Below are 23233 nucleotides of genomic sequence, written 5' to 3' on the forward strand. Positions count from 1 at the left end.
GTCTATATATATTTTTTTTTTATAAGTAGTGTCTTTAAGCATACAAATAGTAGTTTCCACAGGTCTTTGAAGTTTATTAAATATTTTATATATTTTAGTTGATTTTTATAGAGTTTATATAATACTGATGGTTATTAATCTTAAGACATTATATAAGGATAAATATTAACTGATTCATTAATTTCAAAAATATATCATTAGTTATATAATTATTTTTAGTAGAATCTTTTACAACTTATGCGTAGAAAATTGCTGGATATGTTTGGTATCTTTGCCACATTTTAATTTTTCTTTATATATACTACAGAAGTATTTTATATAGTCAAAGATAATTAATAGTTCATATTAAACAAAGATGTAAAATTGCATTTGATGAATATAAACTATTCCTCTTTGTTTCATTTTGAACACTTTCTGAAATAAAGATATTTGCATTTTGACTCTTAAAATGTTCTTTATCTTTTCAAATATGCTGAATAACTATAATTTATCATATGCAATCAGAAGATATTTTAAAGGGGGGATAGAAATGATTTCCCTTTTAGTAACATCAGAGAGTTTAAAAGATTGCATTATGCTTCTATACTAAAAGCATAATTTTGTACAAGTGGTAAAGAATCAGAAAGATTTTCCCAGACAACCATACTGAGTTGTTTGAAAACATTAGTTTTGTTTATTGTGTATAAACCATTTGAATCTCTATTTTTAAAAAGTATATAAACATCTGGATATGGGATAATATCTATAAAAGTAAAATTTTTAAAACTGGTAAAGTATTTGGACATCAAAGTTTGCATACATTCAGCAAATTACAGTCAACTAGTTTGGTCACACACATTGTTTTGTGTTCCTATAACAAAACTTCAACCAAGATAGTTCCTTATTTCCAATCTTACTGTAGAAGTGTCTCTAGAATTGAGTGTGATTACTTCAGATAATTTCATTATATAGAACTCATAGTTTAAAGACTAGTAAAATGCAGTTGCTGATATTACCTCTAAACATTGTACAATTTTCTACATCATGGAACCTATTTGAAGGGATGTGGTTGCCCATGAATAGGAATACTAGGTGTTCCACTTAGTAATGCGGATTTTTTTTCAATAGATGGAGTTACACATATGTTGATATATATGCAATTTGACATGTATGCTATTTTGTTGCATTGACAGCAAGCTTCAAAACTTCATATGCCAAATTTGCTGAAGGTGTTAACATCATAGATATTTTTGTGCTTAAAAATGTCGAATTTTGTGCCAAAAAAAGAGCATTTGTGGGTAGTTTTAATTCATTACTTTATTTTGAAGAAAAGTGCTACTGAAAGTTATTATATACTTTGGGAAGCTTATGGTGAACATGCTCCATCTCAAGATACTTGTGAACGCTGGTCTAAACGCTTTAAAAGTGATGATTTTTATGTGAAAAACAAAGAACGTCCAGGTAAACTGAAAAAGTTTGAAGACCAACAATTACAAGCATTATTGAATGAAGATGCGTGTCAAACTCAAAAACAACTTGCAGAAAGATTAAACGTTGCTCAGCAAACAATTTCCGATCCTTTACAAGCAATGGGAAAGATTTTAAAGGAAGGAAAATGGTGCCACATCAACTGAACGAAAGACAAATGAAAAACCAAAAAGTTATCAGTAAAGTGTTGCTTCAACGGTACAAAATATAAAGTCTTTTTTGCATCAAATTGTGACTGGTGATGAAAAGTGGATTTATTTTTAGAATCCACAATGCACAGAATCATCAACCATCAACATTGACTGAAAGGCCAAATCGCTTCAGAAAGAAGACAATGCTCTGTGTTTGGTGGGATCAGGAAGGTGTGGTGTATTATGAGCTTCTAAAACCAGGTGAAACCATTAATACTGATTGCTACAGACAACAAATAATTAATTTGAACCACGCTTTGATCGTGAAACGACCAGAATGTTCCAGAAGACACTGCAAAGTAATTTTGCTTCATGATGATGCACCATCACATACTTCAAAACCAGTTAAAGACAGGTTAAAAGATCTTGCCTGGGAAGTATTAACCCAGCCCCTGTATTCACCAGACCTTGCTCCTTCAGATTACTTGTTCCTGTTGATGGCACATGCACTTTCTGAGCATCACTTCAAAACATACAAAGAAGTGGAAAAGAGGGTCTCTGAATGGTTTGCCTCAAAACAAGAAAAGTTCTATTGGGACGGTATCCACAAATTACCTGAAAGATGGGGGAAATGTGTAGCTAGCGATGGACATTACTTTGAATAAAGCACTTTTGATGTTTCTCTTGAGATTATCGTGTTTTCTTTTATTACAAAATCTGCCAACTATTTACTGGTACACCTAGTATGTTAAGCTTTTATGTGATTCCCTTTGTGCTGGACAGATCAAGGTCAAATTCAGCAAGATCACTTGCTAGCTCTGTGACTAGCTCTTTAAACTCCGGAATAAATTCAATAATCATAACAAAACTAGAATAGTATCTATTTCTCAACTTATTTAAGGATTATTTAGAATTTAATGAAATTTGAAATGTAATGAAAATATTGAAATGTAGTTGACACAATAAATAATACCAGTAACACATAATAATTTTTACATCTTTCCCAAATGTGAAATATTATGTTTTCTGCCCCTTAAAAAATCATCTTAACTAAACACAGAAATGAGCCATTATATAGGTATTGGTTCAAAAGTTTGCTTTTGAATCCATGTAACTGTTCCTTAGTGACTATAAAGTAGGCACTGCAACTTAAATGTAAAGAAACTTTTAGGTACTTACTTTATATTTTCATTTGACAAATATTTTTTAAATGGATGAGATATAAGGAAGATAGTTAACATCAGACCTTTTATTTCACACGTTGGAACCATATTCTTTTTTTTTAATATATTTTTATTGTTTTTTATTTACACATATTATTTCCTTTTTGCAATTTGTGTAAATACATCATGATTATTTCTAATTTGGGATCCTGAGACTAAAATGGGATCATTTTTACAATTTAATTAATATACAAATTAATAAAGCATATACATATTGGAAAACTTAGTCTTGCTTTCTCTTCCAAAACCTATGAACCAAATTCAATTTAGGATCGATACACCACACAATCATTTTCAAAGACTACTCTTGAGCAGGTCGACTAGCGGACAGTTTCAAGGATGCAAATTGATCAAAGTAGTTATTTCCCCTGGATTCTAACACAAAGCAACATCAAATAATGTTGCTTTGCTGGTTGGTATTCTTGCATGCTTTGAACTAGAAGTATTATATACTGACTAAGGTTTGTGTCCTCAAGTAAAATTATGAGTCTTTCCTGCAGAATACAATTGAAGAAACTCATGAATAGTTGAAGAAAACACAGATGAAAGTGTTTTTCTTGCTTCTCTACTTAGTGACATTTTTATAATCTTGGTTTTTTTATAGCTCTAGCTAGATGATCAAAAGATCTCTGATCTGTGTGGATAGACTATAATGTACATATTTATTCAGAAAATGTGAGTTTTACATATAATAAACTTAACTGCTCTTTAGTTATATTGTCCATAATAAAGGCTCAACAATAAAGAACATGTAGATTTAAAAATACATTAGAAATATTCCAGATATCTGAATTTTTCACTTAACTGTTTATATGTGGAGACATATCTTTTTAGGATATCTTTCTTTGTGCCAAGTACTAAAGTTGTCAGTTATCTGGTTTAAGAAATACTTTGACCATGACAGGTTACTGCTGAAATTACTTGTATTAATGAACTTGTGATCATTTAAAATTATTATATCATTGTTTATATTATTAAATTCATTATTGTTTTAATATTATTGTTAGTTATGTTATTATAAATATTAATTTTTATGAAATACAAAATAATTTTACTTCTCTAATAATTTGGAATATTATAAATAGAATTATTGGATTCAGTATCATTATTTTTCATGCCAATTTTAAGTACCAAGATAGTGATAACCAGCAATTAAATTTGCTTCTTTACTTATTACTCTTTTTGGAAATAGCCTGAATCTCCATTTTCTTATACTAGTTGTGAGAACTGCATGATGAAGCAGATGTTTTGTTGAATTCTGGGCAACAGGTTGTGTGGAGATGATACAAGACAGGAGTGTGTGCATTTCCTATTTTAATATCCAGCTGTTGGGGAGCATGAGAGACTTGGTTGGAAAGTTGTAAGGAGGACAGTCTGAGGAAAAGGAAGTGTGTGGAAGGCTGCCTGCCCTGTTTATCAAAATTCTGACTTAGGGGAAACAGGGGAGTGTCAAAGGCGGCACCCCTAATTATTCCTTGACTTTTCCAAATAAGTCTGTGCATGTGCATACCCCCGGGTGTTTACTGGAATCCTTATGCTTAATCCCTCGATGCCCAGAGGACAATGTAAACACATGTCCTCCCAAGATTACTCACCCTACTGATAGTATCTAAAGATAAAAAAATTCCAATAAAAGCGTAGAGGCAGGCAATCAAGGTTGCTTGGACCCTTGAGCCAGGCAAGCCCTTTAGCCCTCTCTTTCACTGTGAAACTGTGAGTAATCTGTACATCCATCGTTCAGGGGCTGCTGGTCAGCCCTGGTAAGATGGTTCCCTGTGTGAGGAGCCCGGGCATCCAGTTGTAATTGCTTATTTAGTAGTTGCTCTGGTGATAGTAGAAAGAGCTAAAAGGAAGTGTTGGAGGGGGAACTGACTTTGATGAGTCAGGAGTTATGGAAAGAATGTGGGTTTTTTTTACTAGAACATGTGGTCAACTATATTGTTTTCCTAAAAATAGTCCTTTAAATTCATTTATAGCCTTTCTAAGAAAATTTCAAAATATCTCATGAACATATAATATTATGATTTTCATACTATCTTTTGATAGAATAATTATCTGCCTTTGTGCATGGTAAGTCTATCTATCTATCTATCTATCTATCTATCTATCTATCTATCTATCTATCTATAAAGAGCCAGGGTCCATAACATCCAAAACGACTGAAGGCTCGACCAAACACCAGAAGTCAGTCCTGCAGTCAGTGAACATAGGATCAATTAATATGAAGTGAACATAGGGTCAATTAATATCTCTTTGAGAAGAGTTGAGAATATAAAGTACACTGTAGAGCAATTACTTATATTATTTCATATAGAACTCTTTTCAACTAAGATATTTTCCTTTATTTAAAATGTATCTTTATTGTTGAAAGTATTACAGATGTCGCTTTGTTTTAGTTTTTGTTTTGTTTTTTCCCATTGATCTCCTCCACCCTGCACCCGCCCCTTCCAGGCCTTTGCCAGACTATTGTCTGTGTCCATGGGCTATTCCTATCCAATACATAAAAATCTAGAAAGATTTCGAGAAAATAAAAGAAATCCTAGGTAAATATTGAACAGAAGAGCTGAAGTTGCTACATGAATACTGGATACAGGCTTGAAGCCAAAACACAACTCATGAGATAAAGTTAGTCATTGTAACATAACAAAAGGTGCCTTTCAGTAAAGAGATAGGATGGTTCCCAATACTTATCCACATAATAGAATAGTGTGGGGGTTCAGAATGAGCCTCACCAAGCTGTGTCTCAGTGGTATGCAGATTTTTGAGCTAAGGGCAATTATAGCTTCAGGCTCAAGTGAAAATTCTGCCCCTCCCTTTAACTACCTAAAAAAAATTGAATTAGAGGCCTTATCCATAATAAGACATTATCTTTATATAATAAAAGGCTAATATGCAAATCGACCGAATAGCAGAATGACTGGTCACTATGACACACACTGACCACCAGGGGGCAGATGCTCAATGCAGGAGCTGTCCCCTGGTGGTCAGTGTGCTCCCACAGGGGGAGCGCCTCTCAGCCAGAAGCCGGGCTCATGGCTGGCTAGCACAGCAGTGGTGGTGGGAGCCTCTCCTGCCTCTGCGGCAGCACTAAGGATGTCTGACTGATGGGTAAGGTCCGCTCCTTATGGGCCCTATTGAGAGCAGGCCTAAGCCATCAGTCAGACATCCCCTGAGGGCTCCTGGACTGCAAGAGGATGCAGTCCGGGCTGAGGGACACCCCCCCCCAGTGTACAAATTTCGTGCACCGGGCCTCTAGTATTAAATAAAATGATCAGGATCTCTCAGAAAGTCAGTAATAGGATAAAAATATGAATTAATTTTCAAACTGATCATCTAAATTATTACACTAGAGGCCCAGTGCACAAAATTTGTGCACAGGGAGAAGGGGTCCCCTCAGCCCAGCCAGCACCATCTCCAATCCGGGAGTCCTAGGGGGATGTCTGACTGGCAGTTTCGGCATGATCAGGGCCTCCCACAACCCGGGACTGTTGGCTCCTAATTGCTCAGCTGCCTGCCTGCCTGATCTCTCCTAACTGCCTCCCCTGCAACCTGATCATGCCTAACCACCTCTTCCTGCAAGCCTGGTTATCCCCAACTACCCCTCTCTGCCGGCCTGGTTTCCCACTGCCCCCTCTGCTCACCTGGTTGCCCCTCACTGCTCCCCCACCAGCCTGGTCACCCCCAACTGCCCCCTCTGCTGACCTGGTTGCCCCTCACTGCCCCCCCACCAGCCTGGTCGCCCAAACTGTCCCCCCTGCTCACCTAGTTGCCCCTCACTGCCCCCCTCTGCTGTCCTGGTAACCCACAACTGCCCTCCCTGCCAGCCCGATTGCCCCTAACTGCCTCACCTGCCAGCCTGGTCACCCTTAACTGCCCTCCCCTGCAGGCCTGGTCATCCTCAACTGCACTTTGCTGCTGGCCTGGTCACCCCCAACTTTTCTCCGCTGCCGGCCTGGTCACCCCTAACTGCCCTCCCCTGCCAGCCATCTTGTGACGGCCATCTTTGGTCACATGGGGGCGGCCATCCTTGACCATACGGGAGCAGCCATCTTTGTGCAACCGTGTGAGGGTCAATTTGCATATTACCTCTTTATTATACAGGATAACTTCTGACAGACTAAAATGCAGATACTGAAAAATAACTGAGAAATCAATCTAACATTCTTTCAGCACCCATTCTACAGAGAAATGGTTGTTTTAGGTGCCTAGGGTAACTGCAGTGAACAGATTAGACAAAAACTCATCCCAATTTAGAACTTATATTCCAGAATGAGGAAACAAACAAAAAAAAGAAAGCAAGTCATTACACATTATGTAAATGGTGATAAAAGTTTTGGAAGAAAGGATTGGGTTTGGAGACTGCCTGAAAAAGGTGGCAGAAGTTATTGCCTTTTTTCTAATGATCACTGAAAGCCAGATATTTGAGAAAAGAACTAAAGTGACGGAGTTATTCATAGAGATTGCCAGAGTAAAAATATTACAGAAAGATAAAAGCAGACTCAATGTCTCAGGCCCAAAGCAGTAAAAGAATAATGAACCCAGTGTGTCTGGGCCCCAGTTTGGTAGGCAATAATGATAGGAGAGGGATCCTGTTGGTTTTGATTGCCATTGAAAAGACAATGGTTTTTGTTTAGAAAAAGGTGGGCCTGCCTGGCCTGGCTCAGTGGTAAAGCATGACTCTATAAACCAGGAGGTCATGGTTCCATTCCTGGTCAAGGCACATGCCTGGTTTGCAGGCTAGGTCCCCAGTAGCGGGTGTGCAGGAGGCAGCTGATCAATGATTCTCTCTCATCATTGTTGTCCATCTCTCTTTCCATCTCCCTTCCTCTCTGAAATCAATCAATCAATCAATCAATAAGAAGGTGGGAAGGCAGTGGAGAGTTTTAAGTTGTTGAGTAGACATATCTTGTTATATTTTTAAAGTACCAATTACTCTGTTATATTGTAAGTGGACTGATCATCCGTGTGGCAAGGTTAGAAGCAGGCAGCGCAGTTAGACAGCTCTTGTAAAATTCTATGATGGTGAGTAGGAGTGTAAAATTAATGGATTATGGCTGTGTTTGCAGAATTTGGTGTGTCTCAGAGGTGGAGATATATAAAAAAGATTGAAATTGAGGATGACTCCAACTGAGAAATAGGCTGGTTGATTTAGAAATAGGTATGAAATAAGAGAAATCAGCAGTTTGGCTTTGGACACAGTGTGGGAGTGGGATGCCTGTTAATATATTTTGCAATGTCAAGCCTCTATTTGGATTCAGCCTAAAATTCAAAGGAGAAGTATAGCCTTAGAATACAATCTAGTTTTCATTGATGCATAGATGCTATGTATAACATGTGACTATATGAGATTAATTAGGAGAGAGGTGGGGGGAGGCAGAGAGAGAGAGAGAGAGAGACAGACAGACAGAGACGGAGAGATACAAGAACTCCTTTGGATACATCAAAACTAAGGGATCAGGGAGGTGAAAATAACCAGCCATGGGGCCTGAGAAGAATCTCTAAGGAACGGGTAGGAGAACCTGAGTGAATCTGGGTAACTGAGACACATTTTAAATTAATGGAAAGATTAAATTCCCCGAGTAACCATTAGAGACTATTTCCACATAAAAGTAGCTTAAAATTTAATCTAAGGGAATACTATGAAAAGCACTGTTCCCATGAAAATTAGGTTTTTGGTCTTTATTAGAATACATACTGCCCCATTTCAATTTATTTTTTTGAAGAAAATTATCTAAAGATCTTCTTAAATAATGTTAAGTACTAAACTTACTCAAAAAGAAAAGAAACAGTAACTGGGGATACATAACAACAAATATGAAATTCTTAAAACAGGAAAATATTTAATTAGCTGTTCTTGAGTCACGTACCTAACCCTAACCTAGAGTGGAGGAGTATGTTCTTGCCAATAACAGTCACTTTAACTCCTGCAGAGGAAAATCAGGTTACCATGACCAAAAGAAATTTGAATTGGATATTGAGTTTATTCTTAATTATATCTTGAACATGTTCTCCTTTGCATTACTTCCCTGTCCTTCTAGCGATGCTATAAAATGAAAATCAGGGCCCCCTAAAGCTATAATCCAATTTTTCTCAAATAGTTTCCATATCACTGATTTTTTGGCTCTGCAATATAAAAAAATTAAATAATTTTGTCTTCCAGATAAAATTTTAAGTCTATAGCCAAAATGTTTAATTTTCTGATTTCATTTTGTAGCAAGTCTATTCTTCTTTTAAAACCAAAATCTACATTAAACATTCTCAGAGCATAATAGAACACTTCTACAATTGTCATATGTGCTTTTCCTTCATTTCTCTTAGTTTTTTATCTTTAATGCTATTATCTCTCTAATGCTATGATTCTCAAATATCTCAGGATCCTTGGTTGTCTGATCACAATTCTAAATGAAGGAATAGTTGGAAGTATCAGTTGTATGTTTCTTCTGGATATGTGTACTTTCCATCAGACTCCTTTCTTGAATTTAGAGAGCTGAGTATAATTACACACTAATTTTTATAATTATGCAGGTACAATGAGCAGGAGGAAAGGGCAGAGGAGAAAAGATTCATATAATCCAACCATTTGTAAACATCTGGATTCATATAATAACTTCTCTGGTATTTATCAATCATTTTCCTTTCACATTTATTGTTTTAAATATTTTATTAAACTAAACATTAAATTCACACAAAATTATTTATGGAATGTCTATATAGTATTTTCAATATATAAATAAAATTCATTCTATGTACTGAAAACAGCCCCTTACCAAGGAACATTTCCAATGCTATTAGTATCCCCTGGGTGCCACTTTTTAATTTAAAAAAAAATTTATTTTAGAGAGAGGGGAAGGGAGAGGGATAGAGAGATAGAAACATCCATGAGAGAGAAACATTGATAGGCTTCCTCCTGCATGCCCACACTCTGGGCATATGCCTTGAGAAGGAATGAAACTGGTGACTGACCTCCTGGTTCATGGGTCAATGCTCAGCCACTGAGCCACCCCAGCAAAGGTAGGAGCCACTTTTAAATATAATTGCTTTCTTTCAGAAGTAAACGCTGCTTTAAATTTTATTTTTCTCATTTATATACCTTCTTAAATATACATATACCAGAAGCCCGGTGCACGAAATTCGTGCACAGAGGGGGGGGTGTCCCTCAGCCCAGCCTGTACCCTCTCCAATCTGGGACCCCTGGAGGGATGTCCGACTGCCTGTTTAGGCCCAATCCCACCGGGATTGGGCTTAAACAGGCAGTCGGACATCCCTCTCACAATCCAGGACTGCTGGCTCCCAACTGCTTGCCTGCCTGCCTTCCTGATTGCCCCTAACCGCTTCTGCCTGCCAGCCTGATCACCCCCTAACCACTCCGCTGCCAGCCTGTTTGCCCCCAACTTCCCTCCTCTGCTGGCCTGGTCACCCCTAACTGCCCTCTCCTGCAGGGTTGATCACCTCCAACTGCCCTCCCTTGCAGGCCTGGTCCTTCTCAACTGCCCTCCCTTGCAGGTCGGGTGCCTCCCAACTGCCCTCTCCTGCTGGCCATCTTGTGTCCACATGGGGGCAGGATCTTTGACCACGTGGGACAGCTATATTGTGTGTTGCAGTGATGATCAATCTGCATATTACTCTTTTATTAGATAGGATAGAGGCCTGGTACAGGGGTGGGGGCCAGCTGGTTTGCCCTGAAGGGTGTCCCTGATCAGGGTGGGGGTTCCCTTGGGGCGTGGGGCGGCCTGAGCGAGGGGCCTGTGGTGGTTTGCAGGCCGGCCATACCTCTTGGCAACCCAAGCAGAGGCTCTGGTATCTGGAATTTATTTTCCTTCTACGATTGAAACTGTAGCCTGGAGCAGAGCCAAGCCTGGGGCTCCCTCCGAGGCCAGGAGCCATTTCTGTTGGGGTTATAATTGAAACTTTGTTGCCTTAAGTGGGTGGGCCCAGCCAGGGTGTGCGGAAAGCTTTGCTTCCCTTGTTGCCGGCTGCAACCCTGGCCTGCTCTCTCAAGCTCCATTCTGACGCCATTTCTGTTTGAATTTGTTTACCTTCTATAATTGAAACTTTGTAGCTTGAGTGGAGGCTTAGGCCTGCAAAGGCTGGCGGAAAGCTTGTTTCCCTCTGTTGCCTGGGAAACCTTGCTCTCTGTGGCTGTTGCCATCTTGGATGGGTTAATTTGCATACTCACTCTGATTGGATGGTGGGTGTGACTTGTGGGCGTGGTTTGTGGGTGTGTCGGAGGTGTGGTCAATTTGCATATTTGTCTATTATTAGGTAGGTTATTCATATATACATATTTCATTATATGTATATAATGAAATTCATTATATGTATATAATGAAATTCATTATATGTATATAATGAAATATTAGTCAACATGTTTTGCTCTTACATATTTTTTAAGTTTTGACATAAGTATTATTTAATATAATATTTATTATTACACAATACAGTATTTATAATATATAGCATATATAATATAAGATATATAATGATCTCTCTGTTTCCTTCCTTGTTTTTGTTTGTTAAAATTAACTCAGATCATGCCACTCTATTATTATAAATCTTCTAATGGCTTCCTTTCTCATCCAGAATAAAGCTTGAAGCTGCTAAAATGTCAATTAAGGTCCTATACCATGACATCCAATTACCATTCCAAACTTTCATCTATTATTTCCTACCATGCTCATTCTGTTCCAACACATAGATATTCTTGCATAATTCTACCCCAGGACCTTGGCATATACAAGTCTCTCTGGCCTGGATGTTCTTCCCCTTATTTCCCCCAGTTCTTACTTCTGCTTCATCCTATCCATGAGGTCTTCACTGATTTCCTCATTCGATATAAAGGTCCCACAGAACTTATTGCTAATCTGTATTTCCCACAGAACTTGTCATTTCATATACTATGAGTTTCATGGACTTTTTATTAAATAGAATCTAAACTCTATAATGCCAGAAATTGGTATGAATTGATTTTACTGTTATATCATCACCCTCAGTACACTTTTAAGCACACAGTAGAAATCATATGAATATTTGTTGAATGAATGAACTCACCAATAAACAAATACATAAATATGTATTTTAAATATTTGGAAATCCTATTAACAAGTGATTATCTTGGCAAACAGGTAAAATATGGCACTTGCCTTATTATAGACATTTTTACACACAATCAAACAATATATTTTAAATGAATAGCAAAACTTTTGTATATCTTACACATTAAATTATACTTAAGAACTGTGACAATCATCAACAAATCAACAAACGACAAGTGCTGGCGAGGATGCAGAGAAAAAGGAACCCTCATGCACTGCTGGTGGGAATGCAGACTGATGCAGCCACTGTGGAAGATAGTATGGAGTTTCCTCAAAATGTTAAAAATGGAACTTCCATTTGACCCAGTAACTCCACTTCTAGGACTATATCCCAAGAAACCAGAAACAGCAATCAGAAAGGATATATGCACCCCTATGTTCATAGCAGAACAATTTACAATAGCTAAGATTTAGAAACAACCTAAGTGCCCATCAGCAGATGAGTGGATTAAAAAACTGTGGTACATCTACACAATGGAATACTATGCTGCTATAAAAATTAAAATCAGCTTATCCAAATCTCCTCACTCTTTCAAGACTCTAGGCATAAAGAGTTATTATTAAAGGAAAATATTTAAAAGAAGGAGTTCTTACCATTTGCAACAGCATGGATGGAACTGGAGAGCATTATGCTAAGCGAAATAAGCCTGTCAGAGAAAGATAAATATCACATGATCTCACTCATATGTGGGATCAACATAATTTGATGAACAAAAATAGAGCCAGAGACAAATGGCAGGGGAGGTGGTGGGGGAGTTAGAGAGCAACCAAAGGACTTGTATGTATGCATATTAGCATAACCAATGGACACAGACACTGGTGCGGTGGGGACTTATCTGGGGTGGGAATGGCTGGGGGGCGGGAGTGTCAATCAGGGAAAAAGGAGACATATGTAAAACTTTAGACAAAATAATAATAATAAAAAAATAAAATAAAAATCCATCTTTCAAACAAAAACAAAACAAAACAAAAACACAAAAAAAAGGAACTGTGACAATATGGCCACAATGTGCATCCTCCATTGTTTTTTAACCTCTGCTTCTACTGAATACTCTATAATAACTGAATATTTCTGGACATGAATATGTTTTACTATGTTTCTACATATCGTCACTTTTTATTAATTTTTCTTTATCCTTTCCGATGCATTTTCTCCTATAAAATATGTTACCTTGCCTGATTACCTTACAATGATAAAAAGTTCCACTGACTAAAAATATCTTTATTAAACAGTTAACCCAATCCTAATCTTTCTACCTATATTTCTATACTTTATAGTTATCCTGATCATTCATTTGCTTTTTTTCACAAAGTATTTTAAAGACATTGAAACTTGCATTAAACATAAAATTGTCTCAGGTTACCTTTTGTGGTAATGAAACAACAAAGTAAATCCCTAAGAAGTCTCTAGACACACAAAATAGGAGAGTCACTTACTTCTGCATAGTGGGCATGGCCATCAGTCTTTACCACTGTGGAAGTTTTCTTTCTGGATAAAAAGAGAGAAGACAGCTTATGCGCACATTATCTATTTAGAAATGTACCGCTGAAAATATTCCTTTCTAGAAGGTTAATTAGAATAGAAGGCACATACATCTTTAAGCGCTAACATTGCAAATGCCTAAAATATAAAATTGGATAATAGCTAGAACTATAGCCAACTCCATATTGTGAACTATTGGTCTTTAAAAAAAACCTGAAAATTTCTATTTGTATATAAGTTTGTATAATAATAATAATAGTTGCTAACATTTGTAGAGCATGCTTTGTACGGGTCGTGTCCTATGCATTTTACACATAATAGTTTTTATCACATACTTTTTGAACCAAACTATTAATAGCCGCTATTTCACAAATGAGAACTCTGAAGCTTAAGGAGAATGCTGGATGACTGTGGATTGTTCAACTAGTTATTGGTAGAGCCAGGAATTGAAACTAAGTCTTTCTGCTGATCATAACCATTTTATGGCATTGGTTGGCTGGTATAATGACTCAACCATTAAGAACAGAAAAATATGGGGAGTGGAACATCAGAAATATGAAGATGTTATAATACTGTACCTAGAAAATAAAAGGAATGTCTGGAAATGTCCAGGAGTGTAACATGTAGCTTATTCTCACCACACCAATGGTTTTACCAACTCCTCGGTGAGAAGGATTGAATTTAACACTCAAACTAAAGAGTGTATTATTGTAAGACTAGAGGCCCGGTGCACAAAATTTATGCATGGTTGCAGTCCCTAGGCCTGGCCTGTGATTGAAGTGCAAGCATCTGGCATGGAAGAGCAGGTCCCAGCTGACCTCTGGGCCCTGGGCAGCACCTGGGCCCCCGAATCACTGTGCACACCCCTCCACCTGAGTCACGGTGCCCAAGTTCCCATGAGGAGATGCAGTGAGTAAGTCTAGACGCCATGGGCCAGGGCACAGTGTGGGCCTCTTAGCTGGCTTCACAGAATGGTTTCTGCATGAACCCAAGGGAGCCTGACCAGCCCCTGCAGTCGTGGTGGCTGCATCCTGGCCTACCCGGAAGAGGCCACACGGTTTCGGGGCAGGCTTCTCATGGGCACCTGGCACCTGAGTGGGGGGGCTTCCCTGGCACATGAGCCCTGGCATCTTGGGGGAGGGTAGCAGGAAGAGTGAGAGTGAGCTCGGCAGACACCCCGCATTCTCACCACACCTGTCCCCATCACCCCCACCCCCCAGGTAACCTGTGAGAGGTCGCAGCGCATCGCCCACGTGCACCATGTTCCACGCCGCCCCCTGATGGTCAGCACACGTCATGCAAGTGGTCGAACTCCTGGTCTCCTCATAGAACTCCAGGCTGAACAACTGCCTGAGGGGGCAATTTGCATATTAGGCTTTTATTATATAGGATACACATTTAGAAAATTGTCCTTAATAATGTAGCCTTAACCAAAATTTTCCTTTATATATATGAGTAAAAGCAATTTTCTTCAGTATCCTATCTAATAAAGATGGAATATGCTAATTGACCACCACACCCTCACAAGATGGTGGTGCCCACAGCCACAAGATGGCGGTGCCCAGTCCCCTCACCCCCCCCTCACCTGGTCCCTGCAGCATCCAGACTCATCCAGCCTCAGTCCCCCAGTTCCCTCAGCCCCGCAGGAGAAGGCAGTTGGGGGTGATCAGGATGGCAGGGGAGGGCAGTTGGAGGCGATCGGGCCAGCAGGGGAGGGCAGTTGGGGATGATCATGCTGGCAGGGGAGCAGTTAGGCATCAATCAGGCCAGCAGGGGAGTGGTTAGGGGCTATCATTCTGGCAGGCAGAGTGGTTAGGGGCAATCAGTCAGGCAGGCAGGAGAGTGGTTAGGAGCCAGCAGTCCCGGATTGTGAGAGGGATGTCTGACTGCCGTTTAGGCCTGATCCCTGGAATTGGGGAGGGTGGAAGCTGGGCTGAGGGTCCTCCCCCACAAGACACAAATTTCATGCACCGGACCTCTAGTTTTTAATATAAACTAAACTTATAATTGCAGTCAGGAGTGTGAAGATTTGAAATAAGCAGCTTTCAGAGCACTGTCCTGGAAAGAGCTAATTGTAAATATGCTATGTCACATTAAAATATTTAGATCAAACAAAAAGAGAACTGTGGGCTAATCAAAATCTGCCAACTTACACTTAAAGGGTCATACGTTGGAAACCAAAGGTATAGAAATATTATATAGATTAATATAAAATGTTAACTATTTTAATTTATGAAGGCAGAGCCATAATACTAATAGAGATACATTTTCTAGGTTCTGTGATTTTTCCATTGGCCTAGTTTAATGGTGATAGTTAGGCATGATTTTACCCCCCGGAGAGGTGAAGGGTCAGGAGGTAGGTAGATGTTAATCACAGCTAGTAAGTAGAGGACAACCATGCTGCTAAACAGTCTATTAAGTACAGGACAGTCTCCCACACCGAAGAACTATATGGCTCAAAATTGTAATAGTCCTGAGACTAAGAGATTCTGGTCTAGCTATAGAAACAATATTGCTCTCAAGATGTGATTCATCTAGGTTAAATGAATCTTGTAAAAATATATTTATTTAATGTAGAATTTTTAATCATGTTATCACTTACAAAATACATTTCCATTTCAAGAGCTAGAACAGAATCATGAAAAGTCTACATGTCTAACATGCTATGCTGAAACATATAAAATAGTATATTCAAGATAACATTATCTATGAAATAGACAATAAAATAATTTAGGACTAAATAATATATGCTTTTTAAAATTAACACTAAAAAATTGACATAAAGACCAAAACAACCCAATAAAAAAAGCAGTTGCCATAAATCATTTGCATTATAATTTTCATTTGCTGCATTAATTTCTGCACAACATTTTTTAACTTCTATGCTCTTAGAAAACCTATAATGAATTTAACTTCTTACACATGCTTCCAGTGCACTACATAGTTTTGTCTCATAGATTTTTCTATTATTTTAAAGCCTGGCCAGTCAATTTTTTGCCAGCATCAGAAAGTATTATATCAGAAAACTAGCATTAGTATACTAAAAGCAGAAGGTCATTAAAATTGTGTTAAGAAATACTATGTATAAACACATTGCTTTATATATTCCTCTTATTCATTTATTTTGCATATTTAATTTTTAAGTTACAGGTTGCATTTAATATTATTTTTTACTAGAGGCCCATTGCACGAAGATTCATGCAATAGGCCTTCCTTCCCCTTGCTGCCGGCACCGGTTTTCCTCTAGCACTCAGGACCCATGCCTTCACTCCGGCTGCAGCAGAGAAGCCAAGCCTCTTCAGTTTTTAGTCTTCAGTCATCTTCAGTCTTTAGTCTTCACTCTGCACCTGCATATGCAAATTAGCCAGCCATCTTTGTTGGGTTGATTTGCATACTCACGCCTGATTGGCTGGTGGGTGTTGCAGATGTATGGTCAATTTGCATATTTCTCTTTTATTAGTGTAGATTAGTTTTAGGTGTATGACATAGTGGTTAGACAACCATATACTTGGTAAAGTATTCCCCCTGATACTTCTTTGCTGCTTTGGTTTCAGCTGTTCTTTTGATTCTATAAGATACTCAGTACAGTTTATAAATTCCCTTTTTTGGATTAAGCTTTTACAAGAACTTTTTTCATTTCATCATAATTCTCTCCATTGACACAATTATGACATTTTTGACTTACCAAAGCTATGTGAATTTCCCTTACAGCCACATGAAAATTATGTATGTAGAAAAATATGAAGCCAGCAAAGAAAGATAAATCATCAATATGAGGTAAAAGGCATGATTATTTTTTAAGTTGCATGTGTATGCATGTGTTTTGTGAGGTTATGCAATTAAACAACCAGATTACAGACTCACAGAATCAAAGAATATTGAAAACAAAGGCAACATATGGAGCATTCACTCTAAGTCTATAATTTTAACTGAATAATAAAGTATTTAAACAAGATTTTCTAGACTACATCTGACTGAATAACAGAGTAAAGGGGCAGAATCAAATAACATCTGAAATATAGTAACTTCTGAAGAGGTGAATAAGTTGGAAAATTAATAACTTTTAGATGAAGAAAGAATGATGTACAAATGATACCCCGTAGATATAAAAAGATATTGAAAAATAATATTCATTGGTCTACATCATATTTTTACTTGACAAGTATAAGCTAAACTGATTTGCTAACATCACAATGTTAATATAACATTCAAAATTCATCTTCTATTTTTTATCATTTAAGTTTCCCACAAATATGATTTAGTATCCTACTCCTTAATCTTTAGACTCTAAAAGAGAGATATTTTATTAATCCATATTGTGAAGTGCTAACTCCTGAGAAAGTTTATATATTGATGTTTAGATTTTTCCCCAAGTGAATATTTATCATTTCTTTAAAACAGCTTTTTAGAATATGAATATATCTTAGCCTGTAACATTTACAAACAAAAAATCATATATCCTTTAACATTTTCATAACCATGGGCTTATTTGAAAATAAAATAAATGCAAATGTTTTATACTGACAGTAGGCACTTTTAAATCCCTGGAATACCAGGCAAAATGTGTTTAATATTCAACGATAAAAAGAGTGAGGATTTTAAACATATTTAAAATAGAGGAACTGATAATTCTCCCACGTCCTCAAAACATCTACAATAAACCTATTTTCGGTTCTAAGATCTGAAAACATATTAAAATGTACAATACACTGTATTACTATTTCTATGCATATAGAAAATCTAAAGCTTCAAAAGTAGTTTAATTTTAAGAGTTGGTCATCAGCACTGTGATTTCTCTTCATTAATCATTCATGTATTAATTTACACAGCTAGTGTCTATCTAGCAATATGCTAAGCTACAGATATAGAATAATAAAGAGAGAAATATCTCCATTTTTAAAAATCATGCATAAAAACTAGCCTGACAAAGGGACGAATATTATCCAGTGGAAGTGTAGCCATGGCAGCAGCTTGGTTTAGAATGGGTAGGGTGAGAAGCCTGTAAACATGATGTCCAAATGGAGAATTACAGGAAAGCAATTTGAAAGCAAGAGTGAAGGAGGGGAGGTGCACAAATAATGGTCCCAGCAGGCAAGGCCCATGTTAGAAAATGAAAAGATAAAAGATAGTTTGGTACATCTGAAAACTGAAAAAAAAAAAATAATAAGCTAACAGCATCTGAGAGAGAAAGGGAAGATGTGGAAAAATGACCTGGTGTGTACCCCAGTCAAGCACCACAGTCTGAAAGGTTTTTAAGCAACAATAAAAAAAAAAAAAATACATAGTCTTCCGTAGTGTTGTAACATGATTAGGTATGCATTCTGAGGAAATAAACAAGATGCTTCTTAAATTAATATTCACAATCCATACAACAGCTCCCTTGTTTCCAATAAACAATTTGTTTCTATGACAGTTCATAATTTGGAATTGTGTCTAGCACATTTTGCACATTATTTTCATGTATTTGTTTGAATGTTTTTGTATCCAAAATGTGTTCATTGGGATGGTTCCCTGCTCATCTTGATTCGTGGTGCTTTTAGTGCTGCTTCCCTCTGAAGGAGATCCTTCTGTGAGCCTTGCTGCTCTCCCTGGAGGCTGACAGAGGACAGTGGAGCAGCCAACACACAGAACTACTGTCTGCACTTGGCTCAAGAGTGTGCTGACTTTACGGCATCCTGGGCACTGCACTTCCAGGAAGTGGGAATCGGGGCTCTGCACCAGGCGCTGCTTGTGTTTCCTCTTCTCTTCTGCAGAGGTATGAAGGAGAGCCTTAGCGAGAGGCATGTTGTTGTGGGGAGGTCATCACCACTGGAAAGCTGCATATTATGTGTGTTTTTTTAATTTCTTTATTGATTAAGGTGTAACATATGTGTCCTTATTCCCGCATTACTCCCCCCATCCCCCCCACTCATGCCCTCACCCCCCTGCTGTCTGTGTCCATTGGTTAGGCTTATATGCATGCATACAAGTCCTTTGGTTGATCTCTTCCCCTTACCCCCACCCTCCCCTGCCTTCCCTCTGAGGTTTGATGGGCTGATTGATGTCTCTCTGTCTCTGGATCTGTTGGATATATGCCCCCCTATGTTCATAGCAGCACAATTTACAATAGCTAAGATTTGGAAACAGCCTAAGTGCGCATCAGTAGATGAGTGCATATTACGTTTTGAGTCTACTATTTGTCTGAATCCTATAGAGAATGATTTATTTATTTATTTTGGTAGGAAATCTGGCCAAACATTGCAACTGGCCATTTGTAGACTGTGGTTCCAATGTCAGCTGAATTTTATTTTATTTTATTGAATTTTAGAGAACCTTTATTAAAGCTGGGGACAGTGAAACAAGAAAGGGCTGGGGAAATGAGCCAAGGCTGATCATATCCAAAATATGTTTTTTTTTAAAAAACGTCTTACTAGTAAATCCCCCAAATAAGCAAATAAACAACCCAATTTAATAAGTGGGCAAAAGATCTGAATAGACACCTCACCCAAGGAGATATACACATGGCAACTAAGTATATGAAAAGATACTCAACATGATTTATTATTAGCAAAGCAAGTCAGACCCTCAAGGTCACATAAAGTTCATTGTATTTTATTTCAAGTGTTATTTCATTCCAAGTAATTGGAGATTATGAAGCAAAGCAATGTTATGATGTGATTTATATTTTAGATACTCCTTCTAGTTTCTGTGTAGAGGCTATAATTTACGGGGGTTGAGAGGAAAAGCAAAGGGGCTATTTAGAAGGCTTGTGAAATATCTAAAGGAGAGATGATGGTGCTTACATAATAGTCAGAACTGTGGACATAACTAAAAGTACATACATTTAGAATACATATATATTTTTATAAGATGTATGTTGCTGGTGAGAGTAAAAAGGAAGATGAGTACAGATGGCAAATGGTGGTGATATTTCCTGAAGCAGAGACCATGTGGGTGGCAGAAGAACTGGGGGTGCATAGTTGCTCTAGATGGATTTGAGATGCCTACAAAACACCCAAAGAGATGTCAAACAGACATTTGAATAAACAACTCTGGCATTTGGAGAATAGTTTGAGAATAAAGTTACAAATTTCCATACAGATGGAATTTTAAGCAGCAGGACTAGAATATATATGAATGTTTATATCAATATCTCTATCAATAGACAGACATTCTAGGATGCTATCAAAATAATGTGCTGTGTTTGAATACTTATTTTTTTTACTAAACCTCAAAGACATAAGGTTAAGAGTAACTTCTTGAGATAAGTTTCATTTTTTGCATTTATTAAGTTGAAACACTTTTTAAAATATATTTTTATTGATTTAAGAGAGGAAGAGAGAGTTAGAAACATCAATGAGGAGAGAGAATCATTGATCAGCTGCCTCCTGCATGATCAGAGATTGAGCCCACAACCCAGGTCCGACTGAGAATCAAACCGTGACCTCCCTGGTTCATAGGTAGACACTCAACTACTGAGCCACTGAGGCCAGGCTAAGTTGAAGCACTTTTACCCCCTCCCCCCAACATAAAAAGCTGGACTATTACAATCATAGCATTACTCATTTGTGTAGCCTGCCATTTCTGTATTATAGAATATACTAGGGGCCCAGTGCACGAATTCGTGCACCTTGAAAGGAACTGTGGGCCACAAGGCTTCAGTAGGCACAGGGGTGGGTCTCGGCCCATCCTCCATGCCCCTGCCCAGCCCCTCCTGCCTCAGCCCCCCGGTATTCTGTCTGCTGGCAGCCCTGCTCCTGCTGTCGCTGCTCCCACACACTGATGGCACTGGCCCAGCTCGCACCCACTGAAGGCACAGAGCAATTGGGGCCGGAACCAGAGCCAGCAATAGATGCGAGTGGGGCCGGCGCCATCAGCTGGTGCAAGTGGTGGCTGCTTCCCTGATCACCCCTCAGGAGTAGGGGGAGGTGGAGAAGCCCTCAGGGACTATCAGGGCTGGAAGCCACCACTTGCACCCACTGACAATGCTGAGCAATTGGGGCCGGTGCCAGGTGCCTGCAGCGGGTGCCAGCAGTGTCTCCGGTGCTGGCAGTGGGTGTCAGCAGGGCCTGCAATGGCAGCAGGTGCGAGCGCCAGGTGGGACTGCGGCACGTGGGAGCAAAGAATTTTCAGTAACCACCAGAAGCTTGCCCGATGACAGCAACCAGTGCCCCGCCTTGGTCTGGTGCCCCCGCTCACCTGCTCCACCATCCCGCCGCGGCCGACACCTGCCATGTTCCGCACACGCCCCCTGGTGGTCAATGCACATCATAGCAATTGGTTGTTCGGTTGTTCCGCAGTTAAGTCTATTTGCATATTAGCCTTTTATTATATAGGACTTGAGGCCTGGTGCACAAAATTCCTGCACTTGGAGGAGGTGTCTCTCAGCCTGGCCTGCGCCCTCTCACAGTCTCGGAGCCGTCAGTTGGACATCCTTAGTGCTGCCATGGAAGGGAGTGGCGCTCCCCCTGTGGGAGCGCACTGACCACCAGGGTGCAGCTCCTGCATTGAGCGTCTGCCTCCTGGTGATCAGTGTGCTTCATAGTGACCAGTTGTTCTGCCATTCAGTCGATTTGCATATTAGCCTTTTATTACACAGGATAAATCAAACTTTTCACTTCTAGTTATCTCTGTTAACCACTATTTAAACCTTGGTTTGGGGAAGTATTTTGTCAATATTTGAACTGCTGCACACTGTAAAGAATTATGTTTGGATGGTTGATATACCAATTAGGGCCAGATTAAGAAAACTGAACCTACCAAAACTACTTTAATCAGCAAGTGATTTTATACTAAAATTAGGGGGAAACCGATTTATTAGAAGAACTTGGGGACTGCTGTAAAGGCTGGGGTCCAAGGAGAAGCCTGTGCTTCTAGAGAGATACACCAGAAGGGAAGACAGGTGCTGGGCAAGCCACTCCACAACATCTGCTTCAATTTCATTTTTATTTTTGTTGTCAGTTTGTAGATTCTATTGTAAATAGAGCTTATATAGTAGTGTGGGATTGCTAAATAAATAACTACTAATTAAATAAAAATACTCCATCACATTTTAACTTGAAAGTAAGCAGTCACATATCATTCTTGGCCATCAATTTGGTGTGTGTGTGTGTGTGTGTGTGTGTGTGTGTGTGTGTGTGTGATAACTAACAACACATAATTGAAAATTAGCATAGTATTGACATTTTTAGAGCCTATTTACAAAAGTATCTTGGATATTTTACTTATAAATGTATGCATCTTATAAATATAACATGTAAATATTTAAACATATATGTGTTATAAGTAAGTGTTTAAATAAAGTTTCCTCAGCACATAGCACAGTATCTGAGCGGTAGCAGATGTTAAATAAATATTTCAATGCCATATAGATCTTTGTAATAGATTGGCCCATTGGTCAATTTGTTATACATCTATGTTATGTAAAAGCTCTTTAGGTCTTAACAACTAACACTTCTGAATTTGGGAAAAGTAAAGTGAAGAAATATGCTTAATCAATATGACCTTATTTGGAAAGTTTTGTCTCACATATACATTCCAGTGCAACATGTATGTTGTTATTTCATTTCTTTATTTTAAAATGCTTTCAATGAATAATTCTGCATAGCAAAATCTACTAATACTATATTATAAAATTGGTGATCATGGATTTTACTGATAGAAAGAATCCTTTTTATATTCCCCCTTAAATGGTTGGCATAAACTACCTAGCTCAAGAGATTCTCTGAGAGAAAGTGTTTAAAATGTCTTCTCACTCCTAAATTTATATGGGTTGTTATTTATGTCTGGTTGCAAAGAGGAAAATTGGACTGATTCTCACACAGCGCGACTGATACTGAGCTCTCCTGAATGAGTATG

General features: G+C 38.4%; 1 pseudogene; it reads right to left on the reverse strand.

Moving 5' to 3' along the window:
• Window positions 1–18932: 18932 nt before the first annotated feature.
• On the reverse strand, window positions 18933–19180 carry LOC103287824 (40S ribosomal protein S27-like; annotated as a pseudogene).
• Between the last annotated feature and the right edge of the window lie 4053 nt (window positions 19181–23233).

This window comes from Eptesicus fuscus, chromosome 6, assembly GCF_027574615.1.
Source record: "Eptesicus fuscus isolate TK198812 chromosome 6, DD_ASM_mEF_20220401, whole genome shotgun sequence".
NCBI lineage: Eukaryota > Metazoa > Chordata > Mammalia > Chiroptera > Vespertilionidae > Eptesicus > Eptesicus fuscus.